Source organism: Lutra lutra, chromosome 7 (genome assembly GCF_902655055.1).
Source record: "Lutra lutra chromosome 7, mLutLut1.2, whole genome shotgun sequence".
Classification (NCBI taxonomy): domain Eukaryota; kingdom Metazoa; phylum Chordata; class Mammalia; order Carnivora; family Mustelidae; genus Lutra; species Lutra lutra.
Window position 1 is genome coordinate 68,932,456 of NC_062284.1, and position 25,650 is coordinate 68,958,105.

A 25,650-nucleotide genomic window follows, 5' to 3' on the forward strand; every position below is an offset into this window, starting at 1 on the left:
TGCTCCACTACAAATCTCTCGGAGTCTAAAAAGACTGAAACCATCACTATTTCTCCCTGTCATGGCCCCAGATCCATAATTTCCTTCCTGCCATCCCCAGGAAAAGCAGCAACCTGCTGATGGCACAGCTACTCCTGAACGTGTCTGACAAACAGGACCACTGACACTTTGTGACACCTGCTGCTTTTCTAGGGACTGGTTACTAAAAACGATGAAACTGCACAAGAAAATGGGGGAACTGTAGCCAGGTGCTGCTAGAAGAGGGATAAGTCCTTAAATATTAAATATAATCCATCACTAATTCTTCTGTTTCTCCCCCCAATACTTTCTACCAATTGTGTTGCCCAAGATGAGCCCTCCCACCACCACCACAGCTCCAGGCATCTGGTTGTTTCTAGAAATGCTTGCTGATGAGTGATTGCTTTTCCCTGCATTGTTCATAACAGTTTCTCTGCTCCAGCCTTAGCCACCTATAGACCAGGGTCCACCCTGAAGCAGAGTCATCTTTATAAAAGGCAAATGGCATCCTGTCACACCCCTGAGGAAAACCTTCCAATCACTTCCCATTGGCCTTAGGAAAAAAGATCAAATTCTAGCATGACTCCTTGGACCCTCCACAACCCTGTCCTTGCTCATTTTTCTAGCCTAATTTTCCATTGGTCTCTTCACTGCCCCCATGCCTCCTTATACCCCATCATATCTATACTCCAGAAACACTCAGCTCAGCTTCTTTCCACCTGGGAGCCCACCACATGCTCTTCGCTCTGCCTATAACCACCTAACCCACCCAACCCCTTAACCTAACTCCCACTTGTATTTCCCATATCAATTCATATATTACTTCCTCTATGAGGCCTCTCTGATCCCCCAAATCAGAGATAGGGGCACCTGTATGTGCTCTCATATAATCCAGAACTTCCCACGAGAGCCCCTATCACTCCAGAACATATTTGCCTATTATTACATTATATTGCCTGTGTCCTCATTAGTCTACAAACTCCAGTAGGACAGTGACCTCATCTGTCTGGTCCACAGCTATATTTCCAGTATCTAATGCATGAATGGCATATAATAATGCTCAATAAATATTCACTAAATGAACAAGGAATGAGGCATTTAATTTCTATTAGGAAAAGACCAAGGACTTTCAGACATTAAAAGGCTCTTCCCTTTTTAAATTTTTTGTAGTGAAGTATATATAATTAAAGATTCACTTTTTTGAGAGAAAGAGAGTGTAGAGGGAGAGGGAGAAGGAGAGAATCGTCAAGTGGACTCCCCACTGAGTGCAGAATCCAACATGATTCCATGTCCCTGAAATAATGACCTGAGCTGAAATTGAGAGTCAGGCACTCAACCGACTGAGCCACCCAGGCACCCCCTTATTGAAGTATAATGAACATACAATGTTGTACTAGTTTCAGGTGTACCACATGAATCCAAGTATGGATTCGACAATTCTATACATTACTCAATGCTCACCACAGTAAGTGTAAAGCCACTTCCCTTTTAGCAACTATCCCTTCCCAGGACCCAACCCCACATGCCAGAACGTCTTAGATCGTCCCAACCTGGGAGCCACCATGCCTTTCTCATCTACTCCCTCCTTCTGGCCCATTCCCATCCTCTTTTTATACCCCCATCTCCAGCCTAGGAAAAACCTCAAGGATGAACATTTGCTTACCAGAAGAAGAGTACTGCAGGCAAACTAGAGAGCAACAGAAAGAAGAGAATTTCGCAAAGCTTGGAGAAGGAGAACAAAAGGAGGCACTCCAGCTATTTAATAATAATTTTTTAAAAGATACATTGAAAAGATTTTTTTCTTTAGACGTAAGGCCTTCCTGCAAGAAATAATAAGAATAGGGGCACCTGGGTTTCTCAGCTGGTTGTGTCTGCCTTCAGCTCAGGTTGTGATCCCAGAGTCCTGGGATCAGCCCTGCATGGGGCTCCCTGCAAGCTCTCTCCCTTTCTCTCTCAAAGTTTTCACATGAACAGATATTTCTGCAAAGAAGACTTCCAAATAAATGGCCAACAGACACATGAAAAAGTTCTCAACATCACTCGGCATCAGGGAAATACAAATCAAAACCACAGTGAGATACCACCTCACAGCAGTCCGAATGGCTAAAATTAACAAGTCAGGAAATGACAGATGTTGGTTAGGATGCAGAGAAAGGGGAACTCTCTTACACTGTTGGTGGGAATGCAAGCTGGTGCAGCCACTCTGGAAAACAAAATGGAGGTTCCTCAAAAAGTTGAAAATAGAGCTACCCTATGACCCAGCAATTGCACTACTGGGTATTTACCCTAAAGATAAAAATGTAGTGATCAGAAGGGGCACACGTACCCCAATGTTTATAGCAGCAATGTCCACAATAGCCAAATTATGAGAAAAGCCTAGATGTCCATCAATAGATGAATGGATAAAGAAGATGTGGTACATATCTAACAATGAAATAATATGCAGCCATCAAGAAAAATGAGATCTTGCCATTTGCAATAAGGTGGATGGAACTAGAAGATATTACACTAAGCAAAATAAGCCAATCAGAGAAAGACAATTATCATATGATCTCACTGATATGAGGAATTTGAGAAAGACGACAGAGGATCATAGAGGAAGGGAGGGAAAAATGAAACAAGAAGAAACCAGAGAGAGAGAGACAAACCATAAGAGGCTCTTAATCAAGAAACAGAGTTGCTGGAAGGGATGATGGTAAGAGGGATAGGGTGGCTGGGTGATGGACACTGGGGAGGGTATGTGCTATGGTGAGTGCTGAGCATTGTGTAAGACTGATGAATCACAGACCTGTACCCCTGAAACAAGTAATACATTACATGTTAATAATAAATAAGTAATAAAATAAAGTCTTTAAAAATAATAAAATAAAATAAATAAGTAGTAATATGGTTAAATGTGTGTTTTCATCCAAGGACTCTTTGTTCTAAAAAACAGTCACAACAGATACAAAATGGGAGCAAGGAGAAGGATGAATGGATTCTATGACATTGACATCTGAATCTGGTGGCCCCATCTGGTCAGACAGTTAAGGCTCATCTTGCAAGTTCTAAGCCAACTTGTTAGGGCTTTAAAATTCTCTCCTGAGACTAAGTCAACATGTGTTTTCATGGGCTCAGAGTCCCAGGAGCAGGTGAAAGGAAGAATGATTCTTTAAGCAAGAGGGCAAAAGGGACTCTATACCCTGACAGGTGGCAATTAGAATGTAGGCAGAAGAAAGAAATTCAATCTCTCAGGAATTTAATGAGAGTACTGGCCACTGGCCAACTTATTCTGTCTTCTTTTTTTTTTTTTTTTAAGGTCTGAATTGCATGGAAAAAAAAAATTTTTTTTGACAGAGATAGAGAGAGAGCATAGTAGGCAGAGCAGGAGACAGAGGGAGAGGGAGAAGCAGGCTTTCTGCTAAGCAGGGAGCCCGATGCAGGGCTCGATCCTAGAACCCTGAGATCATGACCTAAACCGAAGGCAGCTGCTTAACGGACTGAGCCACCCAGGTGCCCCATGAAAATTGCTTATCATTGTGTCTAATGCTCTCTTTTTTGTTGTAAGCTTTAGGAGGAGTATAGTAGATATGTTTTACTTGGCTGTACTACTACATGTCTGCAGTATTCTGTAGCAAGTTAAGGTCTGGTTCAACATCCATTAGATACTTAATTCCATACCCTAAATATCTATAGTGTAATAAAAATTGTTCTCTTCATGTCTGAGTGTTGCTATAACCAAAAACAAACAACATCACCTTTATTCCTCCTATTTACCAGAAGCTCCAACCACTCAGAGCTGCTCTGCATTCTTAGACACACACCCTTGCAACTTCTTGTACCTTTCCTTGTTCATGCTCTCTTCTGCTCTGTTTTTACATTCCATGTCCATATCTAGAAAGTTTTTAAAAGGTCTGTGCTCAAAGATGCCACCTCTATAAAGCTTTGTTTAATCTTCCATAGAGAGAGAACATCTTTCCTCTTAGCTCTTTGTTTATGACTTTTTGGATACCTAATAATGTAATATTTTACATTTGACTCATTTGTATAAAGCTCTTCCTGTGTAAAAGAAATACAGACTTCTATGTTCAACAAATATTCATGGCACTCTTAACCATTTGCTAAGTACCATGCTAATAGCTTATACCACAAGGATAATTTGCATGCGGACGTCTAAGGAAATAAACCCGTATGTATTAAAGATAATTTAGTGCTGTAACAGAAGTCTATTGAAGATGGTATGGACTGAGATTAGCTTTGCCTATATGATTTAAAAAGGCCTTCTTGGGAGGTAATATTTTTTTTTTCAGCATAACAGTATTCATTATTTTTGCACCACACCCAGTGCTCCATGCAATTTATTCTGTCTTCTTAATGGTTTGCTACATTGCTTTGATGGATTAATACTAACAGACAACCAGTTCAAAAGACAAATATATAATATAAATGTAACCAAAACATATATATCTATGATATCATCCCTTCCTCTCTTATTTTAGATACTTCTGCAAACACTTCTCATTTTAACAGCTCCTAGGCCAACAAACATAAAGCAATACCATATCCTTTCTAAATCTACCTCTAAGCCATATAGCTATTTCATGTTTTTAATTTCTCTAATATCATCTTCCAAAATGTCTTAAAACTTTTAAAGATACTGAGTTAAATTCATTTTATGAATTTTAGCTTTTTTCACTAAAAATCTTCTCCACTTTATAATTAACCCAGAGTGATATAATCATAATCATATAAATTAATATTTCTACAAGACTTGTGAAAGTTTTTCTTATTAGTGACCCTATTCAAGTGTTTTCACTCACTAAGACATAAAGTTACAGCAAAAAATTAAGAATTGACCTTCAGGGCCATGTTTCCTCCAATCCAGTATTTTCCTTGTAACAGCAACAATTCCAGGCATGATTAACAGAGGATTCACACTAATGTAGCAGATTCTAGTTCAACTTTGAGGAAGTGAAATTTAGTGCTTTCATTCTTGGACATTTATCAACTCACCAAAATACCCCAGCTGACACTCTAATTCTAAAAGATGTCAGAGTAAAAAAAAAGCCATCTTTTGTTGAACTTTCAGACCAGCTAAGTTCAAAGGAAATAGAGTAGACAAATCAGGTGGAAGAAAAGGTTTGCTAATGTGGAATCTACCTCTAGAAGTAGGAGCTTAAGATTCTGAAATTCAACCATTTCCAAATGCTGAACAAAAAGTATCTATATGAATACATTCCTTGTTTTTTACATCACCCCAAAGTAGAGGAAATAGAAAAAGGAAAGCTGCTGATAGGTCTTACTTAATTCTTGGTTTCATCTTATGCAAGGGATTAAAATGGTGGCTTCCTTGTGTGAAAGTCATGGGGCAGGGGGTAATAAGAAAAAGAGTTATAGGGGCACTTGGGTGTCTCAGTGAGTTAAGTATCTGCTTTCAGCTCAGGTAATGATCCCCCCAGGGTCCTGAGATCGAGTGCCACGTTGAGCTCCTTGCTCAGCAGGTAAGTCTGCCTCTCCTGCTCCATTTACCTCTCCCCCTGTTCATGCTCTCTTTCACGCTCTCTCTTGCTCTCAAATAAAAATATTTAGAAAAAGAAAAAAAAAGGTATGAAAAAAGAGGAAGACAGAAAAAGGAATAGCTAATGTCTAAGTAACAGCAAAGAGCTTTTATGTATATTAATTCATTTTTAAAGGCAATGAGTGGTTTTTTCGAAAAGATTGAAAGTTATGCTTCCATAAGGTTTTTTGTTTATTTTTTACATTTTCAGTTCACGTTTCAAATCTTGGTTACAAAAAATAATTCTTCCAATGGAAAAAGTAACAAAGTCAAAGGAAGACTCTAGTTTGTTCAGGGAAAATAAGGAGCTGGTTTCAGACACCTTGAGCCTGAAGGTGATAACAAGACATCCAAGTTAGAGATGTTACTTAAGCAGCTATATGCAGAAGAGAGCATCCTGTCTGTAATATGATTTCACAAGGTCTCAACTTGTAGTGGAAATGGGTACACCTGAATGCAAGTGACTCAATATTTTAAACAAAGGATTAAAATGGAGATTCCCTTTAATGATCTGAGGACATTCAACAATCAAGTTATTATAGTTAATTCCCCCTGCTCCAATTCCATGATCACCAAGCAACCTGCTGATAATAACTTGCCTTCCCACAAAAGTATGTCTACAGGGAAAGAGTACACTAGTCATGCCTGCTGAAGTGAACATTCTGGTCCTCCTGACAGTTATATTACACGTTTTAAATTAATAAATTGTCATTCTTATTTTATACTACCAGTCTCCTGAGCTAATATTAGTCTAACTCAGAAACATAAATCTGTCTTTAGTATGCTGTTGAATTACAGTCCAAAATTTATAAGATAAACAACCCATTCTAGATGCAGTAAATTCACCAAGAGGCCTCCGAGGGAACAGCCATCCCAGTGACCTACTTAAGGGGCAGCAGGATGTGGTGGCTGGGAGCTTGCTTGTCCTTTGGAGTCAAGCAGACTAACCTTCGATTCCTACTTTTTCCACTAACTCATTGCAGAATCCAGGCCTAATATACTCAGAACCTACTGGATGGACTGTTGGGGATGGTGGCACGTGATGAAAAAGCTCATTAGACATTAGTTATCTTGAAGGCAAGATAGTTCTTCTGAACTTTGTCAAAGTATCTAAATAAACATTAGGGTGAAATGTCCTCATTTCATCCTAACTTTCTTCAAGACATTCTACAATAAAACAAAGGAGGTAAGTGTGAACCGATAATGAAACTTTAAAGAGGAGATGTGCTTGTGGTGGGGGCACAGCCCTGGGGATAAACTAAGGGGAGGGAAAAGAGTGAAAAGAGAAAGACTGAAAATACAAGGTAGAATGATAGAAAAGCAAAGGAGGAGATCAGAAAAGAAAGGGGCAAGAAAGGAGCTGAGATAGTTGAGGAAAACACAGGAGTAGTGGAAGCCAGGAAAGCAACATGGAGCAGATTCCTGGCAGCTTCTCCTTACTTACTTAGAGTGCTGCCCAGGTGAGCCCATCACAGCCAGTCTTCAAATCAGAGTCTAGGAAGGAAGCAGAGTGCCCTCCTGGGGGAGGTCCTCTACTCCCTTTGAGCAGTGGGTTCTCTCCAGTTCTCAGGACTCAGGGAGAAGATGGGCCAAAGGGGAAAGGATGCGCACAGCTTCAATAAACCCATCCCCAGACCTCACCCCTCGTGAGACCTCCCATCCTCTTCCCTCTCTTCTCTACTCTCTTTTCTTCTCTGCTTGCCTTCCTCATTCCCCAACTCTGCTTTCTCTTCTTTTTTGGAAACACTGTACTATACAGGAGACACTTTTAGGAAAATAGAGTCCAATCCCAGCTCAACTAATTTCTATCTCGTGTTTCTTTGGCCAAGTCACTTCCCCTTCCTAAGGCTCAATCCTGGAATCTGTAAAATAAGGATAATAATGCCTTCCTTTTAGAGTTATTGTGAGGGTAAATATACATCTGTATATGGTTCATTCCATAAAAATGTGTTCCCTTCTCTCCTCCCATTTGTCTTTTCTTCTACTCTCTCCCTTTTTTCCTCTTTCAATCTCCCAGTTTCCCTTCTCTGTTTTCTTAACTTTCCTTAATGTTTTTCAGTCAGGCACTTGCTTCCTAACCTAATTCACCTGGTCTCTGAAGAATACCCCAACTAAGAACGGAAGGGAAGGGGGCTGACCAGCACCAGGGTAGGTACAGGTAAAGCTTGAAAACCCTGCCTGCCTGAGCAATAGTGTCATCTGAGGATGGAAAGTTGGAGGGCAGAATTAGGGAACCAGCCCCTTCTCTCCTCCCTCTTCTGCCCTCCAACTTCTCTGGTCCTACCCTTTTCCCTCTCCTTCTTCTGGCTCTGGGTTCCCAAAGCCAAAAAAGCAAAGCCTCAGTAAGTCCTCTCATCCTTGGACAAGATGACCTTGTGGTCATCATCAGGCATCATCAGGTAACCCTGCCCACAGGCCCAAGACTATTCCATAGGGCCCTCAGTGCCAGGACCCTGAAGGATGGGGGAGGTGAGGCCAAAACATAGCAATAAGACCCAGGAAAGACATCCTGGTGCAGCAGGGAAATCTCAGCCTTGAAAAAAATGCCTGAGCTTCTGTCTGCAAGTGTGCAACGTTGAATGTGATGTGTGGGTAGGAGGTACAGATAGTATTTTAATCATATTTAGTGTCAGTGACAGATGTCAACAGCCACAGCACTTGTCAGTTGTCCATAATGGACAAAAGTAGAAGTGAACAGAATTTAAGCCTGTGTGTGTGTGTGTGTGTGTGTGTGTGTGTGAATCATTGTACAGCCAAATTTATAAACAGCTTAGTAATTAGATATAATTACCATTCCCTGACAATAAATTATTGTATTTCCCATATAATGTATATTAGGTTGATTTTGTTGTGAGTTGTCATGTCAACACCACAGTCTGTTTATATTCTGTTAGGCATGCAGCTGTTACCCAGCCACAAGATTCTGAAGTGGTGGGAACCGTGCTTCCCTTCCTCCTCTTGTTTATCCCCTGCTCACTTTCATCCTTGCTCTCTCCTCATTCCTTTCCCCATTCTCAGTCTTTCCTAGCCTGCTCCTGCTGCTCCTCTAGTGCACTTTTGCCCTCATGCTGCCTTTCTCTCCCAAACATGCCTCCGCCTGGCTTAGTCTTCTTCCTTCCCCTCTCACTTCCCTTTTCTTCCAACATTCCATCAGTCAGACAGCTGGGCTTGGTCCTACGAGCTCTGTAACATCCAGCAAGTTCCCTCTTTTCTAAGCCCCGGGTTTCTCATCTGTAAACAGGGGCAATTAGAGTAACTCACAGGATCATTAGGCATGCCTACAAAGAAATTAGCACAGTGCCTCCTGCTACAAAGTTAGGACTCAAGAAAGAAAGGTTTTTGTTTTTGTTTTTAATATATGTTTCAGTCTCCACAAGTAAAAAACCTCCTGTCAGGGGCGTCTGGGTAGCTCATCAGTTAGGCATCTGCCTTCAGCTCAGGTCATGATCCCAGGATCCTGAGATGGAGCCCCACTAGCCTGCCTCTCTCCCTCTGCCCCTCCCCCTGCTTGTGCTTTCTGTCAAATAAATAAAATCTTTAAAAAAAACAATCTGAGGGTTTTGAAGGGGCAAGGGGTGGGAGGTTGGGGGAGCTAGGTGGTGGATATTATGGAGGGCATGTATTGCATGGAGCACTGGGTGTGGTGCATAAACAATGAATTCTGTTACCCTGAAAAGAAATTTAAAAAAAAAGAAAAACCAAAAAAAAACCTGTCAAATTTGAACATCAGTAGGGATGGATCTCTATCATCAAACATTTATTGGGTACTTATTCTTTGAGATTTTTATTTATTTATTTGTTTGTTTATCTATTTAAGAGAGAATGTGAGGAGGGGGGTATTGTACAGAATCTTAAACAGACTCCATGGACTGAGGGCAGAGCCTGATGCAGGGCTCAATCTCAAAACCCTGAGATCATGACCTGAGCTGAAACCAAGAGTCAGAATCTTAACTGACTGAGACACCCAGGTGCTCCAGCTGGGTGTCTATTCTATGTCAAACCTGGGTGGGTAGAGGGAGGCAAGTAACATTAGATCCTACCTCTGTCCTTTAAGTGCCTCTAGTCTGGGAAAGATAAATACAGAGATCTTTTGAATGGCTATGATGGAAGCAAGGATTGAGCACCACGGAGACAGAGGGAAGGGAGTGACCAAGCCTGCTTTGCAGAGTCAGCTAAGACATCACAAGCAGTGATTCTGAGTTGATCCTTTTGAAAAGGAAAGAAGAGTTTGCTCAGTAAAATGAGGAAAGGTCAGACAAAAGGAACAGCTTGTGGAAAGACAAAGTATTGTGAAAGGGAAAGGAAGGTTGGGGAGCAGTGAAATTCATGGCAATGAGATTATAGGGGGCATGAAGCTGGCAAAGTAGATTAGAAATCGATTCTGAAAGAACCTAGATGTCCATCAACAGATGAACGGATAAAGAAGATGTGGTGTATATATATACCATGGAATACTATGCAGGCATCAAAAGAAATGATATCTTGCCATTTTCAATGATGTGGATGGAACTAGGGGGTTATTATGCTGAGCAAAATAAGTCAATCAGAGAAAGGCAACTATCATATGATCTCCCTGATATGAGGAAGCGGAGATGCAATGTGGAGGATTTGGGGGGTAGGAAAAGAATAAATGAAACAAGATAGGATCAGGAGGGAGACAAACCATAAGAAACTCTTAATCTCACAAAACAAACTGAGGGTTGCCGGGGAAGAAGGGGGGAGGGAGAGGGTGGTGGGGTTATGGACACTGGGGAGAGTATATGCTATGGTGAGTGCTGTGAAATGTATAAACCTGGCTATTCACAGACCTGTACCCCTGGGGCTGATAATTCATTATGTTTATAAAAAATTTAAAAAAAAAAAGAAATGGATTCTGAAACAAGTGATCATCTTCATCATTGTTGTCATCATCATCACCTCCATTCACTGGGTACTTGGCTTTGTGCTAAGTACTTGACATGTATCATTTCATTTAATCCTCACCAAAACTCTATAGGCAAGGACTATCATTGACCCCATTTCAAAGATGATGTGATACAAGGCAGGGCTGTGTTCAAGACCCATGGTTCATGGTTCATGTGTTTGTTACCATGGTTAATCCCCATGGTAATGGGGAAGTGGAAGGTAGAAGAGGTCTCTCAGAGAAGGATATGGGTAGAATCCAGCCCTTCTTGTCCATGCTCATTGTACTCTGTGTCTCTCTATGCAAGCACAGGCTATCAGCACTTTTAGGAAGGTTACACTCACAACATGGCCTGACATGGAAAGAGTTGGGGGAGCAGTGACAACAGGCAAGTGAAGCTGGATTCTAAAAATGGTTCTGCAGTTGAATTGACAGTTTTATAAATTGTCCCTATGTTGAGGTGCAGAACAAGGAGGAATCTAGGGTGACTTCTAAGTTTTTGACTCAGGGCAAAGACAGAGGTGCCATTGAAATGACAAGTATAGCATGGAAGGGAGAAGAAAGAGAAAACAGAGGCAGAGATTGGGATGGGAGAATAATAATTTCAGTTTGAACACATTAGTCTTGAAATTTCTCTTGATTGTTGAAAATATCCTTAGCACTGAAGAGAAAAAACAGATTTGTAGACTTGGAATCGTCAACATATATGCAAGCATTGAAGTCATGGGAAATGAATGATTTCACTCAGGAAGAACAAGAATTAAAAGAAGCGAGAGGACAGAGGGTGAGGATGAGTCAGTAAACAGTTGAGGAGGCCCTAGGGAACAGTCAACTTCAAAAAAAAAAAAAAGGGTCAGAGAAGGATATATTGAAATGAAACGCTCAGGCTTTCGTGCTGTGGTGTCTTCCTCTGGACATCTAGCACAGAGTCTACATGGGGTAGGTGTTCAACAAGCTGGAGTTGACCAAAGAAATGGAAGAGAGAGAAAGGAATAAAAACAGTTCCAAAAATGCAATGACCAATATATTTAATATTTACATTTAATATTTAATCAGAAGTTAATATTTGAAAAATATTTAACATTGCTAAGAAGTCATATAAGATTTTAGGCATAAGGAACACATGGAGGTTACTATTTTCTTGGACATCTTTTTGTGAGAAATCCTGAAAATACCAGCATCTACTTCTTATATATGCAATACAAGCATCTAGAATACATGCATTAACAAGATTTCTAGGAGAGCTACAATTTCTAATTTACTTTGAAACAAGAGGTTAAGTCTTTTCCAACTAAATGAAAATTTCCAATTTACCAGGTAAGGACAAAATAAAATCCTCCCGTGGACAAACAAACCAACAAAAAATTCTCCAGGGGCACAAAAAATTACTTGACCCTTCATTTTTAAAGATGCATGATAAAACAGTATAAAAACACAAGACGGATAAATACAGGTTTTTAAAAAATCACTCGGAATTTACATTTTGCAGTAAAGGCTAGCATAGAACACCTGAGCAAAGGTAACCATTCAGGGACAGATGCTCATAATTCCACACACAGTCTTATATTTTCCTCCTCTCCATTCTAATAAGCCTTCAGCCCCCAATTAAAATTTCTCACCAATTTCCTTTCTTCCCAAAACAGTGACCTAAGACACTCTCATGATCAACCAAATAGCTATAAGTATTGATTTCTCAGGTCAGACAAATCTCAGCACTAAAAACATACCACTCCAGCCTCAGAGAGTAGTTTAGTAAAAAACTGTTCATGTTCAAAGCATGAATCGGTCATAGAATAAACAATACCTTGAACAGGGAAGCCAGATACAAACCCCTTAAAAAAATGAAATCAACTACTCCAACACCCACAAACAAAAAGAAATGAACCTCACTGCTACTCCCATTGCCCATTTAATAGGTGGTGCACGGCGCCTAGGTGGCTCCATCAGTTAAGCATCTGCCTTGGGCTCAGTTTATGATCCCAGGGTCCTGAGATCCAGCCCTGCATCGGCCTCCCCGCTCAGCAGGGAGCTTGCTTCTCCCTCTCCCACTCCCCCTGCTTGTGCTCGCTCTCAAATAAATAAAATCCTTATTTAAAAAATAGATGATGCTAACAGAATAAAAATTTGAAAAATGAAATAAAGAAAATGTCCCTATTTCTCAAACCCAACTACTTTCCAATTTTTTTTTCTTAGAGAATAATAAAGACTGTTTGCTAAACCTCAACCATACCCAAGGTGAAAACAGCAAAACAAAAGAACAACATAGAAAAGAGAAAGAGAAAGCTCCAGACAGCCCTGAGCAGACTCTCTTCTTGGCCTCATCAACCCTTGAATGCTCCCCACAGACTCACCTCAGCCTGGACCTAACCCTCTCTCCCAAAAGGGAGGATTCAGGGAGATCAAACAGGTACCCATTCCATGACCAGGTCAATGAGAACAATGAGAAAAGCAAGGCTATTCTAAAAGCTCTAGCAATTACATAGGAAACAAACTGGGTCTCTAGGGGACATTCTTGAAAACCTGAGATCAACTCCCGGAAAAACACTCTTGACCACTTACCGCTACAGGAAGCTGCTAGATGGCAGATCAGAATCAGCATCTCATCAGAAAAAGAAGGCAGCTTTGTAGGAAAGCAGCTACCCTACCAGTGAAGAACTGGGGGAGAAAACCACTCCTTGGAAAAATACCAAAAGCCCAGAAGAGTCTCTCCTTCTAGGGTTGCCTGCTACCGCTGCCAGGGCAGAACTGGTTAATCTTGAAGAAAAAAAAGGAAGCTCCCTAGAGGCGGGCTTCAGCAGGATGGCTTTCCTCTGTGAGAACCAAGAGTTCAGAAGGATGGAGGCGGACAAAGAAAGAGTCACAGTTACCACTTCTGCTTACCAAACTTTCATCAGCCCTCAATGAGGAAAATAAGCAAACGTCTTTAGAGTTCCCACCTGTTCTTCCCCAGAGATGAAGGAATTCACATTTTTAAAAAATAATTGCAAGGGGAGTTTTACTATCTCATGGATGAAAGCTAAGCACACGCAAGCAACATTTAATATGAAGAATGAAGACACTTTTTCAAACATCCTTAATTTCAACTCAGAGTAAAGTGAACAATTAACCCTTGAGGGTGTCAAAAAATAAATGCACATTAGGAAATGGATTTAAAGTTTTTCATTCAGAATCATTTTGAGTGGGTTCTTGTTTTTAAGATGGGATTAGATGAAAACAAAATATTTTGGTTTGTGTCTATTTTTAAAAGAAGAGATTATGTCTTCTTTTAAGTATGTCTAAACCCATTTATGGGTTTTCCAGAAGTTGCATCAGATTTGCAGTTAAGTACTAAAGCCAAATACATTTTTTAAATTTTTTTTCACATGTTTATTATTCATTATGTTCAGTTAGCCAGCATACAGTACATCATTTGTTTTTCATGTAATGTTCACCCATTCATTAGCTGCGTGTAACACTCAATGCTTATCACAACACATGCCCTCCTTAATACCCATTGAAGGGAGGGGTGGTGGGGGATGGGGAAACCAAATACATTTTAATCATGTCTCTATAACCAGAGCAGTTTGATCCTCTGCACACATCAACTCCACTCTCCTGGAAGATCCTGGTGCTGAGCCCTCACACCTCTACAGAGAGCCAGATCAGAGAGAAAGGAAGACTTTCCCTGCCAAGCCTCCCCAGTCCTAAGAAACTGCAGATTTCTTGAATGAGAGTGATGGCTTTCTTCCTTGCATGGTAGAAAGAATGAAAAACAGCTTTTTAAAAAAAGTAATCATTTCTTTATGATATTTAAAATCAATGCTGAAAAAATAAAAAAATTTTAAAAAAATAAAAAACTCTTTAAAAATGTTTTTATGTATAATTTCTATACCACTTTTTAACCTACTATATTAGCAACTACTATAAGTTTGGTAATTCCCTTTGTTGAAGAAGATATAAAGAAATCAGCATCTTGGGCCACCTGGGTAGCTCAGTGGGTTAAAGCCTCTGCCTTCGGCTCAGGTCATGATCCCAGGGTTCTGGGATCGAGCCCCGCATTGGGATCTCTGCTCAGTGGGGAGCCTGCTTCCTCCTCTCTGCCTGCCTCTCTGCCTACTTGTGATCTCTGTCTGTCCAATAAATAAATAAAATCTTAAAAAAAAAAAAAGAAATCAGCATCTTCTCCTATACTATTACTATAGAAGTTGGTTTAAAAAAATTATTTTTTAGGGCGCCTGGGTGGCTCAGTGGGTTAAGCCGCTGCCTTCGGCTCAGGTCATGATCTCAGGGTCCTGGGATCGAGTCCCACGTCGGGCTCTCTGCTCAGCAGGAGGCCTGCTTCCCTCTCTCTCTCTCTCTCTCTCTCTCTCTGCCTTCCTCTCCGTCTACTTGTGATCTCTCTCTGTCAAATAAATAAATAAAATCTTAAAAAAAAAATTATTTTTTAAAAGATTTTATTTGACAGAGAGAGCACAAGTGGGGGGAATGGCATAGGGAGAGGGAGAAGCAAACTCCCCACAGGGCAGGGACCCCCCTTCAACATGGGACTCTATCCCAGGACCCTGAGATCATGAGCTGAGCTGAAGGCAGACACTCAACCAACTAAGCCACCCAGGCACCCCGAAGTTGGTAAGATATTTTTAACGGGAAACTAACTAGTGTCTATCAAATATAGAAATGTGAATGTTTCCATCTCTTAGGAACTTACCTCACAGATGATCATAAGCACATCTGTAGAAATGTTCATTATAGCACTGTCTGTGACAGGAAAAAAACTAAAAATGCTTGAGACTAGAGGACTGGCCAAATAAGTGAAGGTACATCCATGTAAAGGAGTATTATGCAGCCATCAAGAGAGAGTAGAACTGAAGAGAAGGATCAGATGGCCTGGGTTCAGATCTGACTCCAGCAGAGACTAGCCAGGTGATTCTGAGTAAGTTCCCGAACCTCTCTTCATTTCGGTACTTCCTCTATAGTAAGATGAAAATTACAGTACTTACCACAGAGAATTACTTTGACTAAGACAGTGCCTAAAGTACAGCAGATGCTCAATAAATATTAGTGAGTACCAGTTAAAGAGGTAGGCCTCTTTTTTTAATATTTTTTAAAGATTTTATTTATTTGACAAAGATCATACATAGGCAGAAAGGTAGGCAGAGAGTCAGAGGAGGAGGAAGCAGGCTCCCCACTGAGCAGAGAGCCCGATGCAGGGCTTGATCCCAGGACCCTGACATCATGACCTGAGCCGAAGGCAGAGGCTTAACCCACTGAGCCACCCAGGTGCTCCAAGAGGTACGCCTCTATAAACAGACATGGAAAGATGTCCAAGATAGACTGTCAAGTGGAAAGGAGTTAGTTGCAAGAGTATGCATAGGATAATTCCATTCTGTAAGATATTTTAAATGTGCTTGTCGTTGACTGCCTGCTTCTTCCCAGTAAAATATAAGCTCCTTGAGAGTGGGGACTTCTGTTCACTGTTGTATCCCATTTCCATAACAGGCATTCAATTAAGAATTTGTTGACTGGATGAATAAAATTAGGAAGGATAAGCAGAAAGAAATTTTTAACAGTAGTCGCCTCCAAAAAATGGTATGGGGGTAGAAGGGCTGGTGGGCCCTGGGAGAAATAGTTCATTGATTCTTAGAAAAGTAGCATTTAAATTTTTTACAGTGAGTTTGTATGTCAACCAATAAAAATAGAGTTCTTAGAAGATAGTGTTTTTGAAGACCTATGGGTGTCCCCCTCCAACAAAGGACCAATGAGGGAGCAAGGGATGATCTCCCTACTATCTGATAAGTTAATGAGTCAGAAAGTAACTTATAAAAGAAGGAAAGCATGGAGCTCTCCTTTTCTTCTTGGCCTTCTATTGATCTTTCCAAAGTTAACCTTACAATCTCCAAACCAGATCCTCTGTTCTAATCCATTAGGACCCCTCTCCTTTACTTAAACATCAACCATACTTCCCCACAATGGCATCTCTGCCCAGATCATCTTCTCTCCCTGAGAGACCTTTTCCTTCCTCTTCTCACTCCCAAACCTGTCCATAAAGGACCGTTTCCTGATTCCCAGCATCTCTGGCCCCTCCCTCTTGGACACTGCTAGAGACTAAGTTTGATATCATCCACTGGCACTTGCTCTACAATGTCTGCTATCTCCCCTCCAGTTTGAGATGAGGTCTATAAGGATTGAGTATTCAGTTTTGCAACCCCTTCTTTCTTCCATGCATGCTCTCTCTCCCTCCCTCCCATGCATGCATGAAGTCCTATCTTAAAAAAAAAAAAAAAAAAAGACTGCCACATTAAAGAGCTATGTGTTGTGATTTTGTTCCATTTGCCCAAAACTTTCTCACACCAGAAAGAAGTCACCAGCCCTGTCATTCTCCCTGAAATGTCAATACTAGGGATATCTTTCTTTGGCTTCCTCAGTTACATGCTTCTGAAAGTTCTAAATGGATTTAAAATGCTCTAGTTCTTCATGTACTAACTAGTCAGAACTGATTTTTGTTCCTAATTAACACCACTGATGAAATGAGAAATACTAACAGCAGAAGAAGGTGAGACAGAATGGCTTACCACACTCACAGTAAAACCACAGGATGACTGCCTCACATTCACCTCACACACAGAAGCTCTCATAATGCATGCACATGCATGGGCGGGGGGAGTTACTAGCAATGATTTCATATCATTTTGAAATATTCATTTTAAAATGCACGTATCTTGCCATTAAATACTCCCTTGCTGATAGATCTTGGGGTGCTTAAAAAAGGATTTTACCATTTCATAAAATTATGTACTTAAAATCACAGAGCATTACTTTAAGTCCCAAAGCTCTTGACCCATCTCTGAAATCGAACACTACAGCAGCTGCTGCTGCTAGTCCTCAACCAGGCTGTCTTATCGCCCACATGTCACCTTGACTCTCTCCCTCACTTCATTCAGATCTGTGATCCAAGTGACCAACTCTGAGAGGCCCCGTCTGGACAGCCTACCTAAAACAACACACACGCGCGCACACACACACACACACACACACCCATACCCGTCTCTCTCCATCCCTTCTCTTGCTTTATTTTTTCCTCCATAGGAAAACACACACTTATTACACAGTATATTTCCTCGTATATTGTCCAGTTCCCCCCACCAGACAGTCAGCTTTAGGAGAACAGGGACTTGGTCTTTGGATATACACCCAGGGCCTAAAACAATGTACAGTAGGTGCTTAAGGGATGTTGCATAAACCAATGACAATAATAGCATTGTTGTGTAGTTTGTTGCTTACTAAATACATATGCATCCTCCTCCAAAATTTGAGCTGCTCAGAAACAGAGCTCTTGTCTCTTTCCGGGTCATCACCAACAGTGCCCAGCAGATAGTAATTTATCAAATGAACTGAAGCTGAAATCTAAAGTACAGTTCTCTGTATTACACTTTCCATTTCTACTAGATTTCCGTTTATAATGTGCCCTCAAGTTAATTTTTCTTAGCTCACCTTAATCTGTCAATCCCCAAAGTAGTGCCAGTTGATGGACCTAATTTGAGTAGACTTTGTTACAGGCATAGAGTGGTTAGGGTCAAATTTCAGACTCCTTTGTAACTGCATCTTGCAGTATGAAATTCAGAGGTAGAAGAGAAGCCTAGGGAAAAGGATGGAAATCTATACCAAGTTGAAGATGAAGAAAGCAACCAATCACTCTTTATGGCATGAACAGAGGAGATATACTTGCTCTGGATAACCTAAAAAATATAGGGGAAAGGAGGGTTTAAAAACTCTGCTTTATTAATTTCATAAGTCATTCAGTAAAAGCCTGATGTGTGATCTTAGTACAATTAACATATTCTGTATTATTTCAGTCTTTCAAAAGATTTGCCTTATGACCCAGTATGCAGACAATTATTAAAGAGATATGTTGTCTAGATGAATGGATAAAGAAGATGTGGTGTATATGTATAAAATGGAATACTATGCAGCCATCAAAAGAAACGAAATCTTGCCATTTAGGATGACATGGATGGAACTAGAGGGTATTATGCTGAGCAAAATAAGTCAATCAGAGAAAGACAACTATCATATGATCTCCCTGATTTGAGGAAGTGGAGAGGTAACGTGGGGGGCTTGGGGGAAAGAAAAGAATAAATGAAACAAGATGGGATCAGGAGGGAGACAAACCATAAGAAACTCTTAATTTCACAAAACAAACTGAGGGTTGCCGGGGGGAGGGGGAGAGGGAGAGAGTGGTGGGGTTATGGACATTGGGGAGGGTATGTACTATGGTGAGTGCTGTGAAATGTAAACCTGGTGATTCACAGACCTGTACCCCTGGGGCTAATAATACATTATATGTTAATAAAAATTAATTAATTAATTTAAAAAGTGAAAAGAAAAAAATATATGTTGTCTATATATCCACTTGGTCACGTTAATTAAAATTTTCATTTAAATCAGCTTGTTCTACTATGGAGATTGATACATCTAAAATCTCCCATTATGTATAGAATTGCTTATTCTTATTTCTGTCAAATTTTTTGCTTTATATTAAATCTAAGTTATAGAGGATAAAAAACTTACAGTTACTGGGCGCCTGGATGGCTCAGTGGGTTAAGCCGCTGCCTTCAGCTCAGGTCATGATCTCGGGGTCCTGGGATCGAGTCCCGCATCGGGCTCTCTGCTCAGCAGGGAGCCTGCTTCCCTCTCTCTCTCTCTCTCTCTCTCTCTGCCTGCCTCTCTATCTACTTGTGATCTCTCTGTCAAATAAATAAATAAAATCTTTAAAAAAAAAAAACTTACAGTTACTAATTTTATAGTCAATGTGTTAAAACTATAAAGTCTAATATTTTTATTATAAAATATAACCCCTCTATCTTTTATACTGATTTGGCCTTAAATCTATTTCATCTAATTACAATAAAGCTATACTAGCTTTTCCTTTGGTTAAAAATACATACATAAAAATTAAAAAATAAAATAAAATGAAAGCTCTACACTTTTCCACTTGTAGATAAATACCAAAAGAACAGAAGCCAGACGCTCAAACAGATACTTGTAAACCAATATCCATAGCAAAATTATCCACAATAGCCAAAAGGTGAAAACAACCCATACGTCCATTGATGGATAATGGGATACAAAAATATGGTACACAAATTCCATGGAATATCAGTCAGCCTTAAAAAGGAATGGAATTCAGGACACCTGAGTGGCTCAGTTGGTTAACTGTTTGCCTTCAGCTCCAAGGATGATCGGGGAGTTCCCAGATGGAGACTCAAATTGAACAACCTGCTCAGCGGGGAGTCAGCTTCTCCCTCAGCCCCTCACCTGACTCAAGCTCTTTCTTGTGAACCCATACACACTCTTTCTCTCTCAAATAAATAAAATCTTAAAAAAAAAAAAAAAGGAATGAAATGATCATACATGATGCAACATGGATAAACTTTGAACACATTATGCTAAGTGAAATAAGCCAGAAACAAAAGGAAAATATTGTAATAATTCCACTTGTATGAGGCACCTAGCATAGGCAAAGAACAGAGGTTGCCAGGGGTGGGGAAGACGGGAAATGGGAGGGTATTTACTAGGTACAGAGTCCCAGACTGGGATGAAAACATTCCAGAGATGAACAGCGATGATAGTTACACAGCACTGTAAATGTATTTAACATCACTGAACTGTACACTTAAAAATAGCTAAAATGGAGAGAGGAGGAGTCAAGATGGCGGAGAAGTAGCAGGCTTAGACTACTTCAGGTAGCAGGAGGTCAGCTAAATAGCTTATCTAAAGATTGCAAACACCTACAAATCCAACGGGAGATTGAAGAGAAGAAGAAGAGCAATTCTAAAAACAGAAAATCAACCACTATCTGAAAGGTAGGACTGGCGGAGAAGTGAATCCAAAGCGACAGGAAGATAGACCGCGGGGGGAGGGGCCGGCTCCCGGCAAGCGGCAGAGCAACGGAGCACAAAATCGGGACTTTTAAAAGTCTGTTCCGCTGAGGGACATCGCTCCAGAGGCTTAACTGGGGTGAAGCCCAGGTGGGGTCAGCGCGGCCTCAGGTCCCGCAGGGTCACAGAAGGATCGGGGGTGTCTGAGTGTCGCAGAGCTTACCGATATTAGAACGGGGAAGCCGGCTACAGAGACAGAGCCGAGGAGTGACTCTCAGCTCGGGGTTGCCTTGAACCGGTCGCAGGCTCGGTCAGCTCAGAGCGCGGCCAGAGGCCAGGGTGACGGGAGTCATTGGGCGCTGTTCTCTGAGGGCGCACTGAGGAGGCCCCGGGATCTCGGCTCCTCCGGGCTGGACACCGGGAGGCCGCCATCTTCATTCCCGTCTTCCAGAACTCTACGGAAAGCGCTCAGGGAACAAAAGCTCCCGAAAGCAAACCCAGCAAACCCGAGCGGATTACACAGCGCGGCCCAGGGTAAGGGCGGTGCCACTCCGCCTGGGGCAAAGACACTTGAGAATCACTACAACAGGCCCCTCCCCCAGAAGATCAACGGGAAACCCAGCCAGGACCAAGTTCACCTACCAAGGAGTGCAGTTTCAATACCAAGGAGAGCGGCGGAATTCCAAGGAGAAGAAAGCAAAGCAAGGAACTCATGGCTTTCTCCCCATGATTTTTTAGCCTTGCAGTTAATTTTTTTTTCTTTTTCAATTTTTTTTTCTTTTTCTCTTCTTCTGCTAAATCTTTTTAACTTTTACCGTTTTCTTTTTTAACGTTTTTTAAATAGTTTATCTAATATATATGTATATATTTTTTCCTCTTTTTATATTTTTTCTTTATCGGCTTTCTTTTTTTTAATAGTTTCTTTTTTTCTTTCTGAACCCCTTTTTATCCCATTTCTCCCCCCTCACAATTTGGGATCTCTTCTGATTTGGCTAAAGCATATTTTCCTGGGGTTGTTGCCACCCTTTTAGTATTTTACTTGCTCCTTCATAAACTCTTATCTGGACAAAATGACAAGGCGGAAAAATTCACAACAAAAAAAAGAACAAGAGGCAGTACCAAAGGCTAGGGACCTAATCAATACAGACATTGGTAATATGTCAGATATAGAGTTCAGAATGACGATTCTCAAGGTTCTAGCCGGGCTTGAAAAAGGCATGGAAGATATTAAAGCAACCCACTCGGGAGATATAAAAGCCCTCTCTGGAGAAATAAAAGAACTAAAATCTAACCAAGTTGAAATCAAAAAAGCTATTAATGAGGAGCAATCAAAAATGGAGGCTCTCACTACTAGGATAAATGAGGCAGAAGAAAGAATTAGCGATATAGAAGACCAAATGACAGAGAATAAAGAAGCTGAGCAAAAGAGGGACAAACAGCTACTGGACCACGAGGAGAGAATCTGAGAGATAAGTGACAACATAAGACGAAACAACATTAGAATAATTGGGATTCCAGAAGTAGAGGAAAGAGAGAGGGGAGCAGAAGGTATATTGGAGAGAATTATTGGAGAGAATTTCCCCAATATGGCAAAGGGAACAAGCATCAAAATTCAAGAGGTTCAGAGAACCCCCCTCAAAATCAATAAGAATAGGTCCACACCCCGTCACCTAATCGTAAAATTGACAAGTCTTAGTGACAAAGAAAAGATCCTGAAAGCAGCCCAGGAAAAGAAGTCTGTAACGTACAATGGTAAAAATATTAGATTGGCAGCAGACTTATCCACAGAGACCTGGCAGGCCAGAAAGAGCTGGCATGATATATTCAGAGTACTAAATGAGAAAAACATGCAGCCAAGAATACTATATCCAGCTAGGCTATCATTGAAAATAGAAGGAGAGATTAAAAGCTTCCAGGACAAACAAAAACTGAAAGAATCTGCAAATACCAAACCAGCTCTACAGGAAATATTGAAAGGGGTCCTATAAGCAAAGAGAGACCCTAAAAGTAGTAGATCAGAAAGAAACAGAGACAATATACAATAACAGTCACCTTACAGGCAATACAATGGCACTAAATTCATATCTCTCAATACTTACCCTGAATGTTAATGGGCTAAATGCCCCAATCAAAAGACACAGGGTATCAGAATGGATAAAAAAACAAAACCCATCTATATGTTGCCTACAAGAAACTCATCTTAAACCCGAAGACACCTCCAGGTTTAAAGTGAGGGGGTGGAAAAGAATTTACCATGCTAATGGACATCAGAAGAAAGCAGGAGTGGCAATCCTTCTATCAGATCAATTAGATTTTAAGCAAAGACTATAATAAGAGATGAGGAAGGACACTATATCATACTCAAAGGAACTGTCCAACAAGAAGATCTAACAATTTTAAATATCTATGCCCCTAACGTGGGAGCAGCCAACTATATAAACCAATTAATAACAAAATCAAAGAAACAAATCGACAAGAATACAATAATAGTAGGGGATTTTAACACTCCCCTCACTGAAATGGACAGATCATCCAAGCAGAAGATCAACAAGGAAATCAAGGCCTTAAATGACACACTGGACCAGATGGACATCACAGATATATTCCGAACATTTCATCCCAAAGCAACAGAATACACATTCTTCTCTAGTGCACATGGAACATTCTCCAGAATAGATCACATTCTTGGTCCTAAATCAAGTCTCAACCGGTATCAAAAGATTGGGATCATTCCCTGCATATTTTCAGACCACAATGCTCTAAAGCTAGAACTCAATAACAAGAGGAAATTTGGAAAGAACCCAAATACATGGAGACTAAACAGCATCCTTCTAAAGAATGAATGGGTCAACCAGGAAATTAAAGAAGAATTGAAAAAATTCATGGAAACAAATGATAATGAAAACACAACAGTTCAGAATCTGTGGGACACAACAAAGGCAGTCCTGAGAGGAAAATATATAGCTGTACAAGCCTTTCTCAAGAAACAAGAAAGGTCTCAGGTACACAACCTAACCCTACACCTAAAGGAGCTGGAGAAAGAACAAGAAAGAAACCCTAAACCCAGCAGGAGAAGAGAAATCATAAAGATTAGAGCAGAAATCAATGAAATAGAAACCAAAAAAACAATAGAACAAATCAACGAAACTAGGAGCTGGTTCTTTGAAAGAATTAATAAGATTGATAAACCCCTGGCCAGACTTATCAAAAAGAAAAGAGAGAGGACCCAAATAAATAAAATCATGAATGAAAGAGGAGAGATCACAACGAACACCAAAGAAATACAGACAATTATAAGAACATACTATGAGCAACTCTACGCCAACAAATTTGACAATCTGGAAGAAATGGATGCATTCCTAGAGACATATAAACTACCACAACTGAACCCGGAAGAAATAGAAAGCCTCAACAGACCCATAACCAGTAAGGAGATTGAAACAGTCATCAAAAATCTCCAAACAAACAAAAGCCCAGGGCCAGACGGCTTCCCGGGGGAATTCTACCAAACATTTAAAGAAGAACTAATTCCTATTCTCCTGAAACTGTTCCAAAAAATAGCAATAGAAGGAAAACTTCCAAACTCATTTTATGAGGCCAGCATCACCTTGATCCCAAAACCAGACAAGGATCCCAACAAAAAAGAGAACTACAGACCAATATCCTTGATGAACACAGATGCAAAAATTCTCGCCAAAATACTAGCCAATAGGATTCAACAGTACATTAAAAGGATTATTCACCACGACCAAGTGGGATGTATTCCAGGGCTGCAAGGCTGGTTCAACATCCGCAAATCAATGTGATACAACACATTAATAAAAGAAAGAACAAGAACCATATGATACTCTCCATAGAAGCTGAAAAAGCATTTGACAAAGTACAGCATCCCTTCCTGATCAAAACTCTTCAAAGTGTAGGGATAGAGGGCACATACCTCGATATTATCAAAGCCATCTATGAAAAACCCACCGCAAATATCATTCTCAATGGAGAAAAACTGAAAGCTTTTCTGCTAAGGTCAGGAACACGGCAGGGATGTCCGTTATCACCACTGCTATTCAACATAGTACTAGAAGTCCTAGCCTCAGCAATCAGACAACAAAAGGAAATTAAAGGCATCCAAATCGGCAAAGAAGAAGTCAAACTATCACTCTTCGCAGATGATATGATACTCTATGTGGAAAACCCAAAAGACTCCACTCCAAAACTGCTAGAACTTGTACAGGAATTCAGTAAAGTGTCAGGATATAAAATCAATGCACAGAAATCAGTTGCATTTCTCTACACCAACGACAAGACAGAAGAAAGAGAAATTAAGGAGTCCATCCCATTTACAATTGCACCCAAAACTATAAGATACCTAGGAATAAACCTAACCAAAGAGACTAAGAATCTATACTCAGAAAACTATAAAGTACTCATGAAAGAAATTGAGGAAGACACAAAGAAATGGAAAAATGTTCCATGCTCCTGGATTGGAAGAATAAATATTGTGAAAATATCTATGCTACCTAAAGCAATCTACACATTTAATGCAATTCCTATCAAAGTACCATCCATTTTTTTCAAAGAAATGGAACAAATAATCCTAAAATTTATATGGAACCAGAAAAGACCTCAAATAGCCAAAGGAATATTGAAAAAGAAAGCCAAAGTTGGTGGCATCACAATTCCGGACTTCAAGCTCTATTACAAAGCTGTCATCATCAAGACAGCATGGTACTGGCACAAAAACAGACGCATAGATCAATGGAACAGAATAGAGAGCCCAGAAATGGACCCTCAACTCTATGGTCAACTCATCTTCGACAAAGTAGGAAAGAATGTCCAATGGAAAAAAGACAGCCTCTTCAACAAATGGTGTTGGGAAAATTGGACAGCCACATGCAGAAAAATGAAATTGGATCATTTCCTTACACCACACACGAAAATAGACTCAAAATGGATGAAGGATCTCAGTGTGAGAAAGGAATCCATCAAAATCCTCGAGGAGAACACAGGCAGCAACCTCTTCGACCTCAGTCGCAGCAACATCTTCCTAGGAACATCACCAAAGGCAAGGATGCAAGGGCAAAAATGAACTATTGGGATTTTATCAAGATCAAAAGCTTTTGCACAGCAAAGGAAACAGTTAACAAAACCAAAAGACAACTGACAGAATGGGAGAAGATATTTGCAAATGACATATCAGATAAAGGGCTAGTGTCCAAAATCTATAAAGAACTTAGCAAACTCAACACCCAAAGAACAAATAATCCAATCAAGAAATGGGCAGAGGACATGAACAGACATTTCTGCAAAGAAGACATCCAGATGGCCAACAGACACATGAA

The 25,650-nt window shown here is 40.4% G+C and overlaps 1 protein-coding gene across 10 annotated transcripts in view; it reads right to left on the reverse strand.

Annotated features, from left to right (window-relative positions):
* ATP8B4 (ATPase phospholipid transporting 8B4 (putative)) overlaps positions 1-25,650 on the reverse strand; it is a 290,737-nt gene that overhangs the window by 246,153 nt on the left and 18,934 nt on the right. For 2 of the 10 annotated variants that reach the window (XR_007128694.1, XM_047737435.1), the window contains exon 1: positions 13,017-13,283. The exons of 3 other annotated variants lie outside the window; for them this stretch is intronic. The gene's annotated coding sequence lies outside the window, so the exon portion shown is untranslated. Of the gene's footprint in view, positions 1-12,261; positions 12,290-12,808; positions 12,963-13,016; positions 13,284-19,751; positions 19,812-25,650 lie in introns of those variants that run through there. 5 more of the 10 variants (XM_047737433.1, XM_047737425.1, XM_047737426.1 and 2 more) reach the window with 4 other exon arrangements.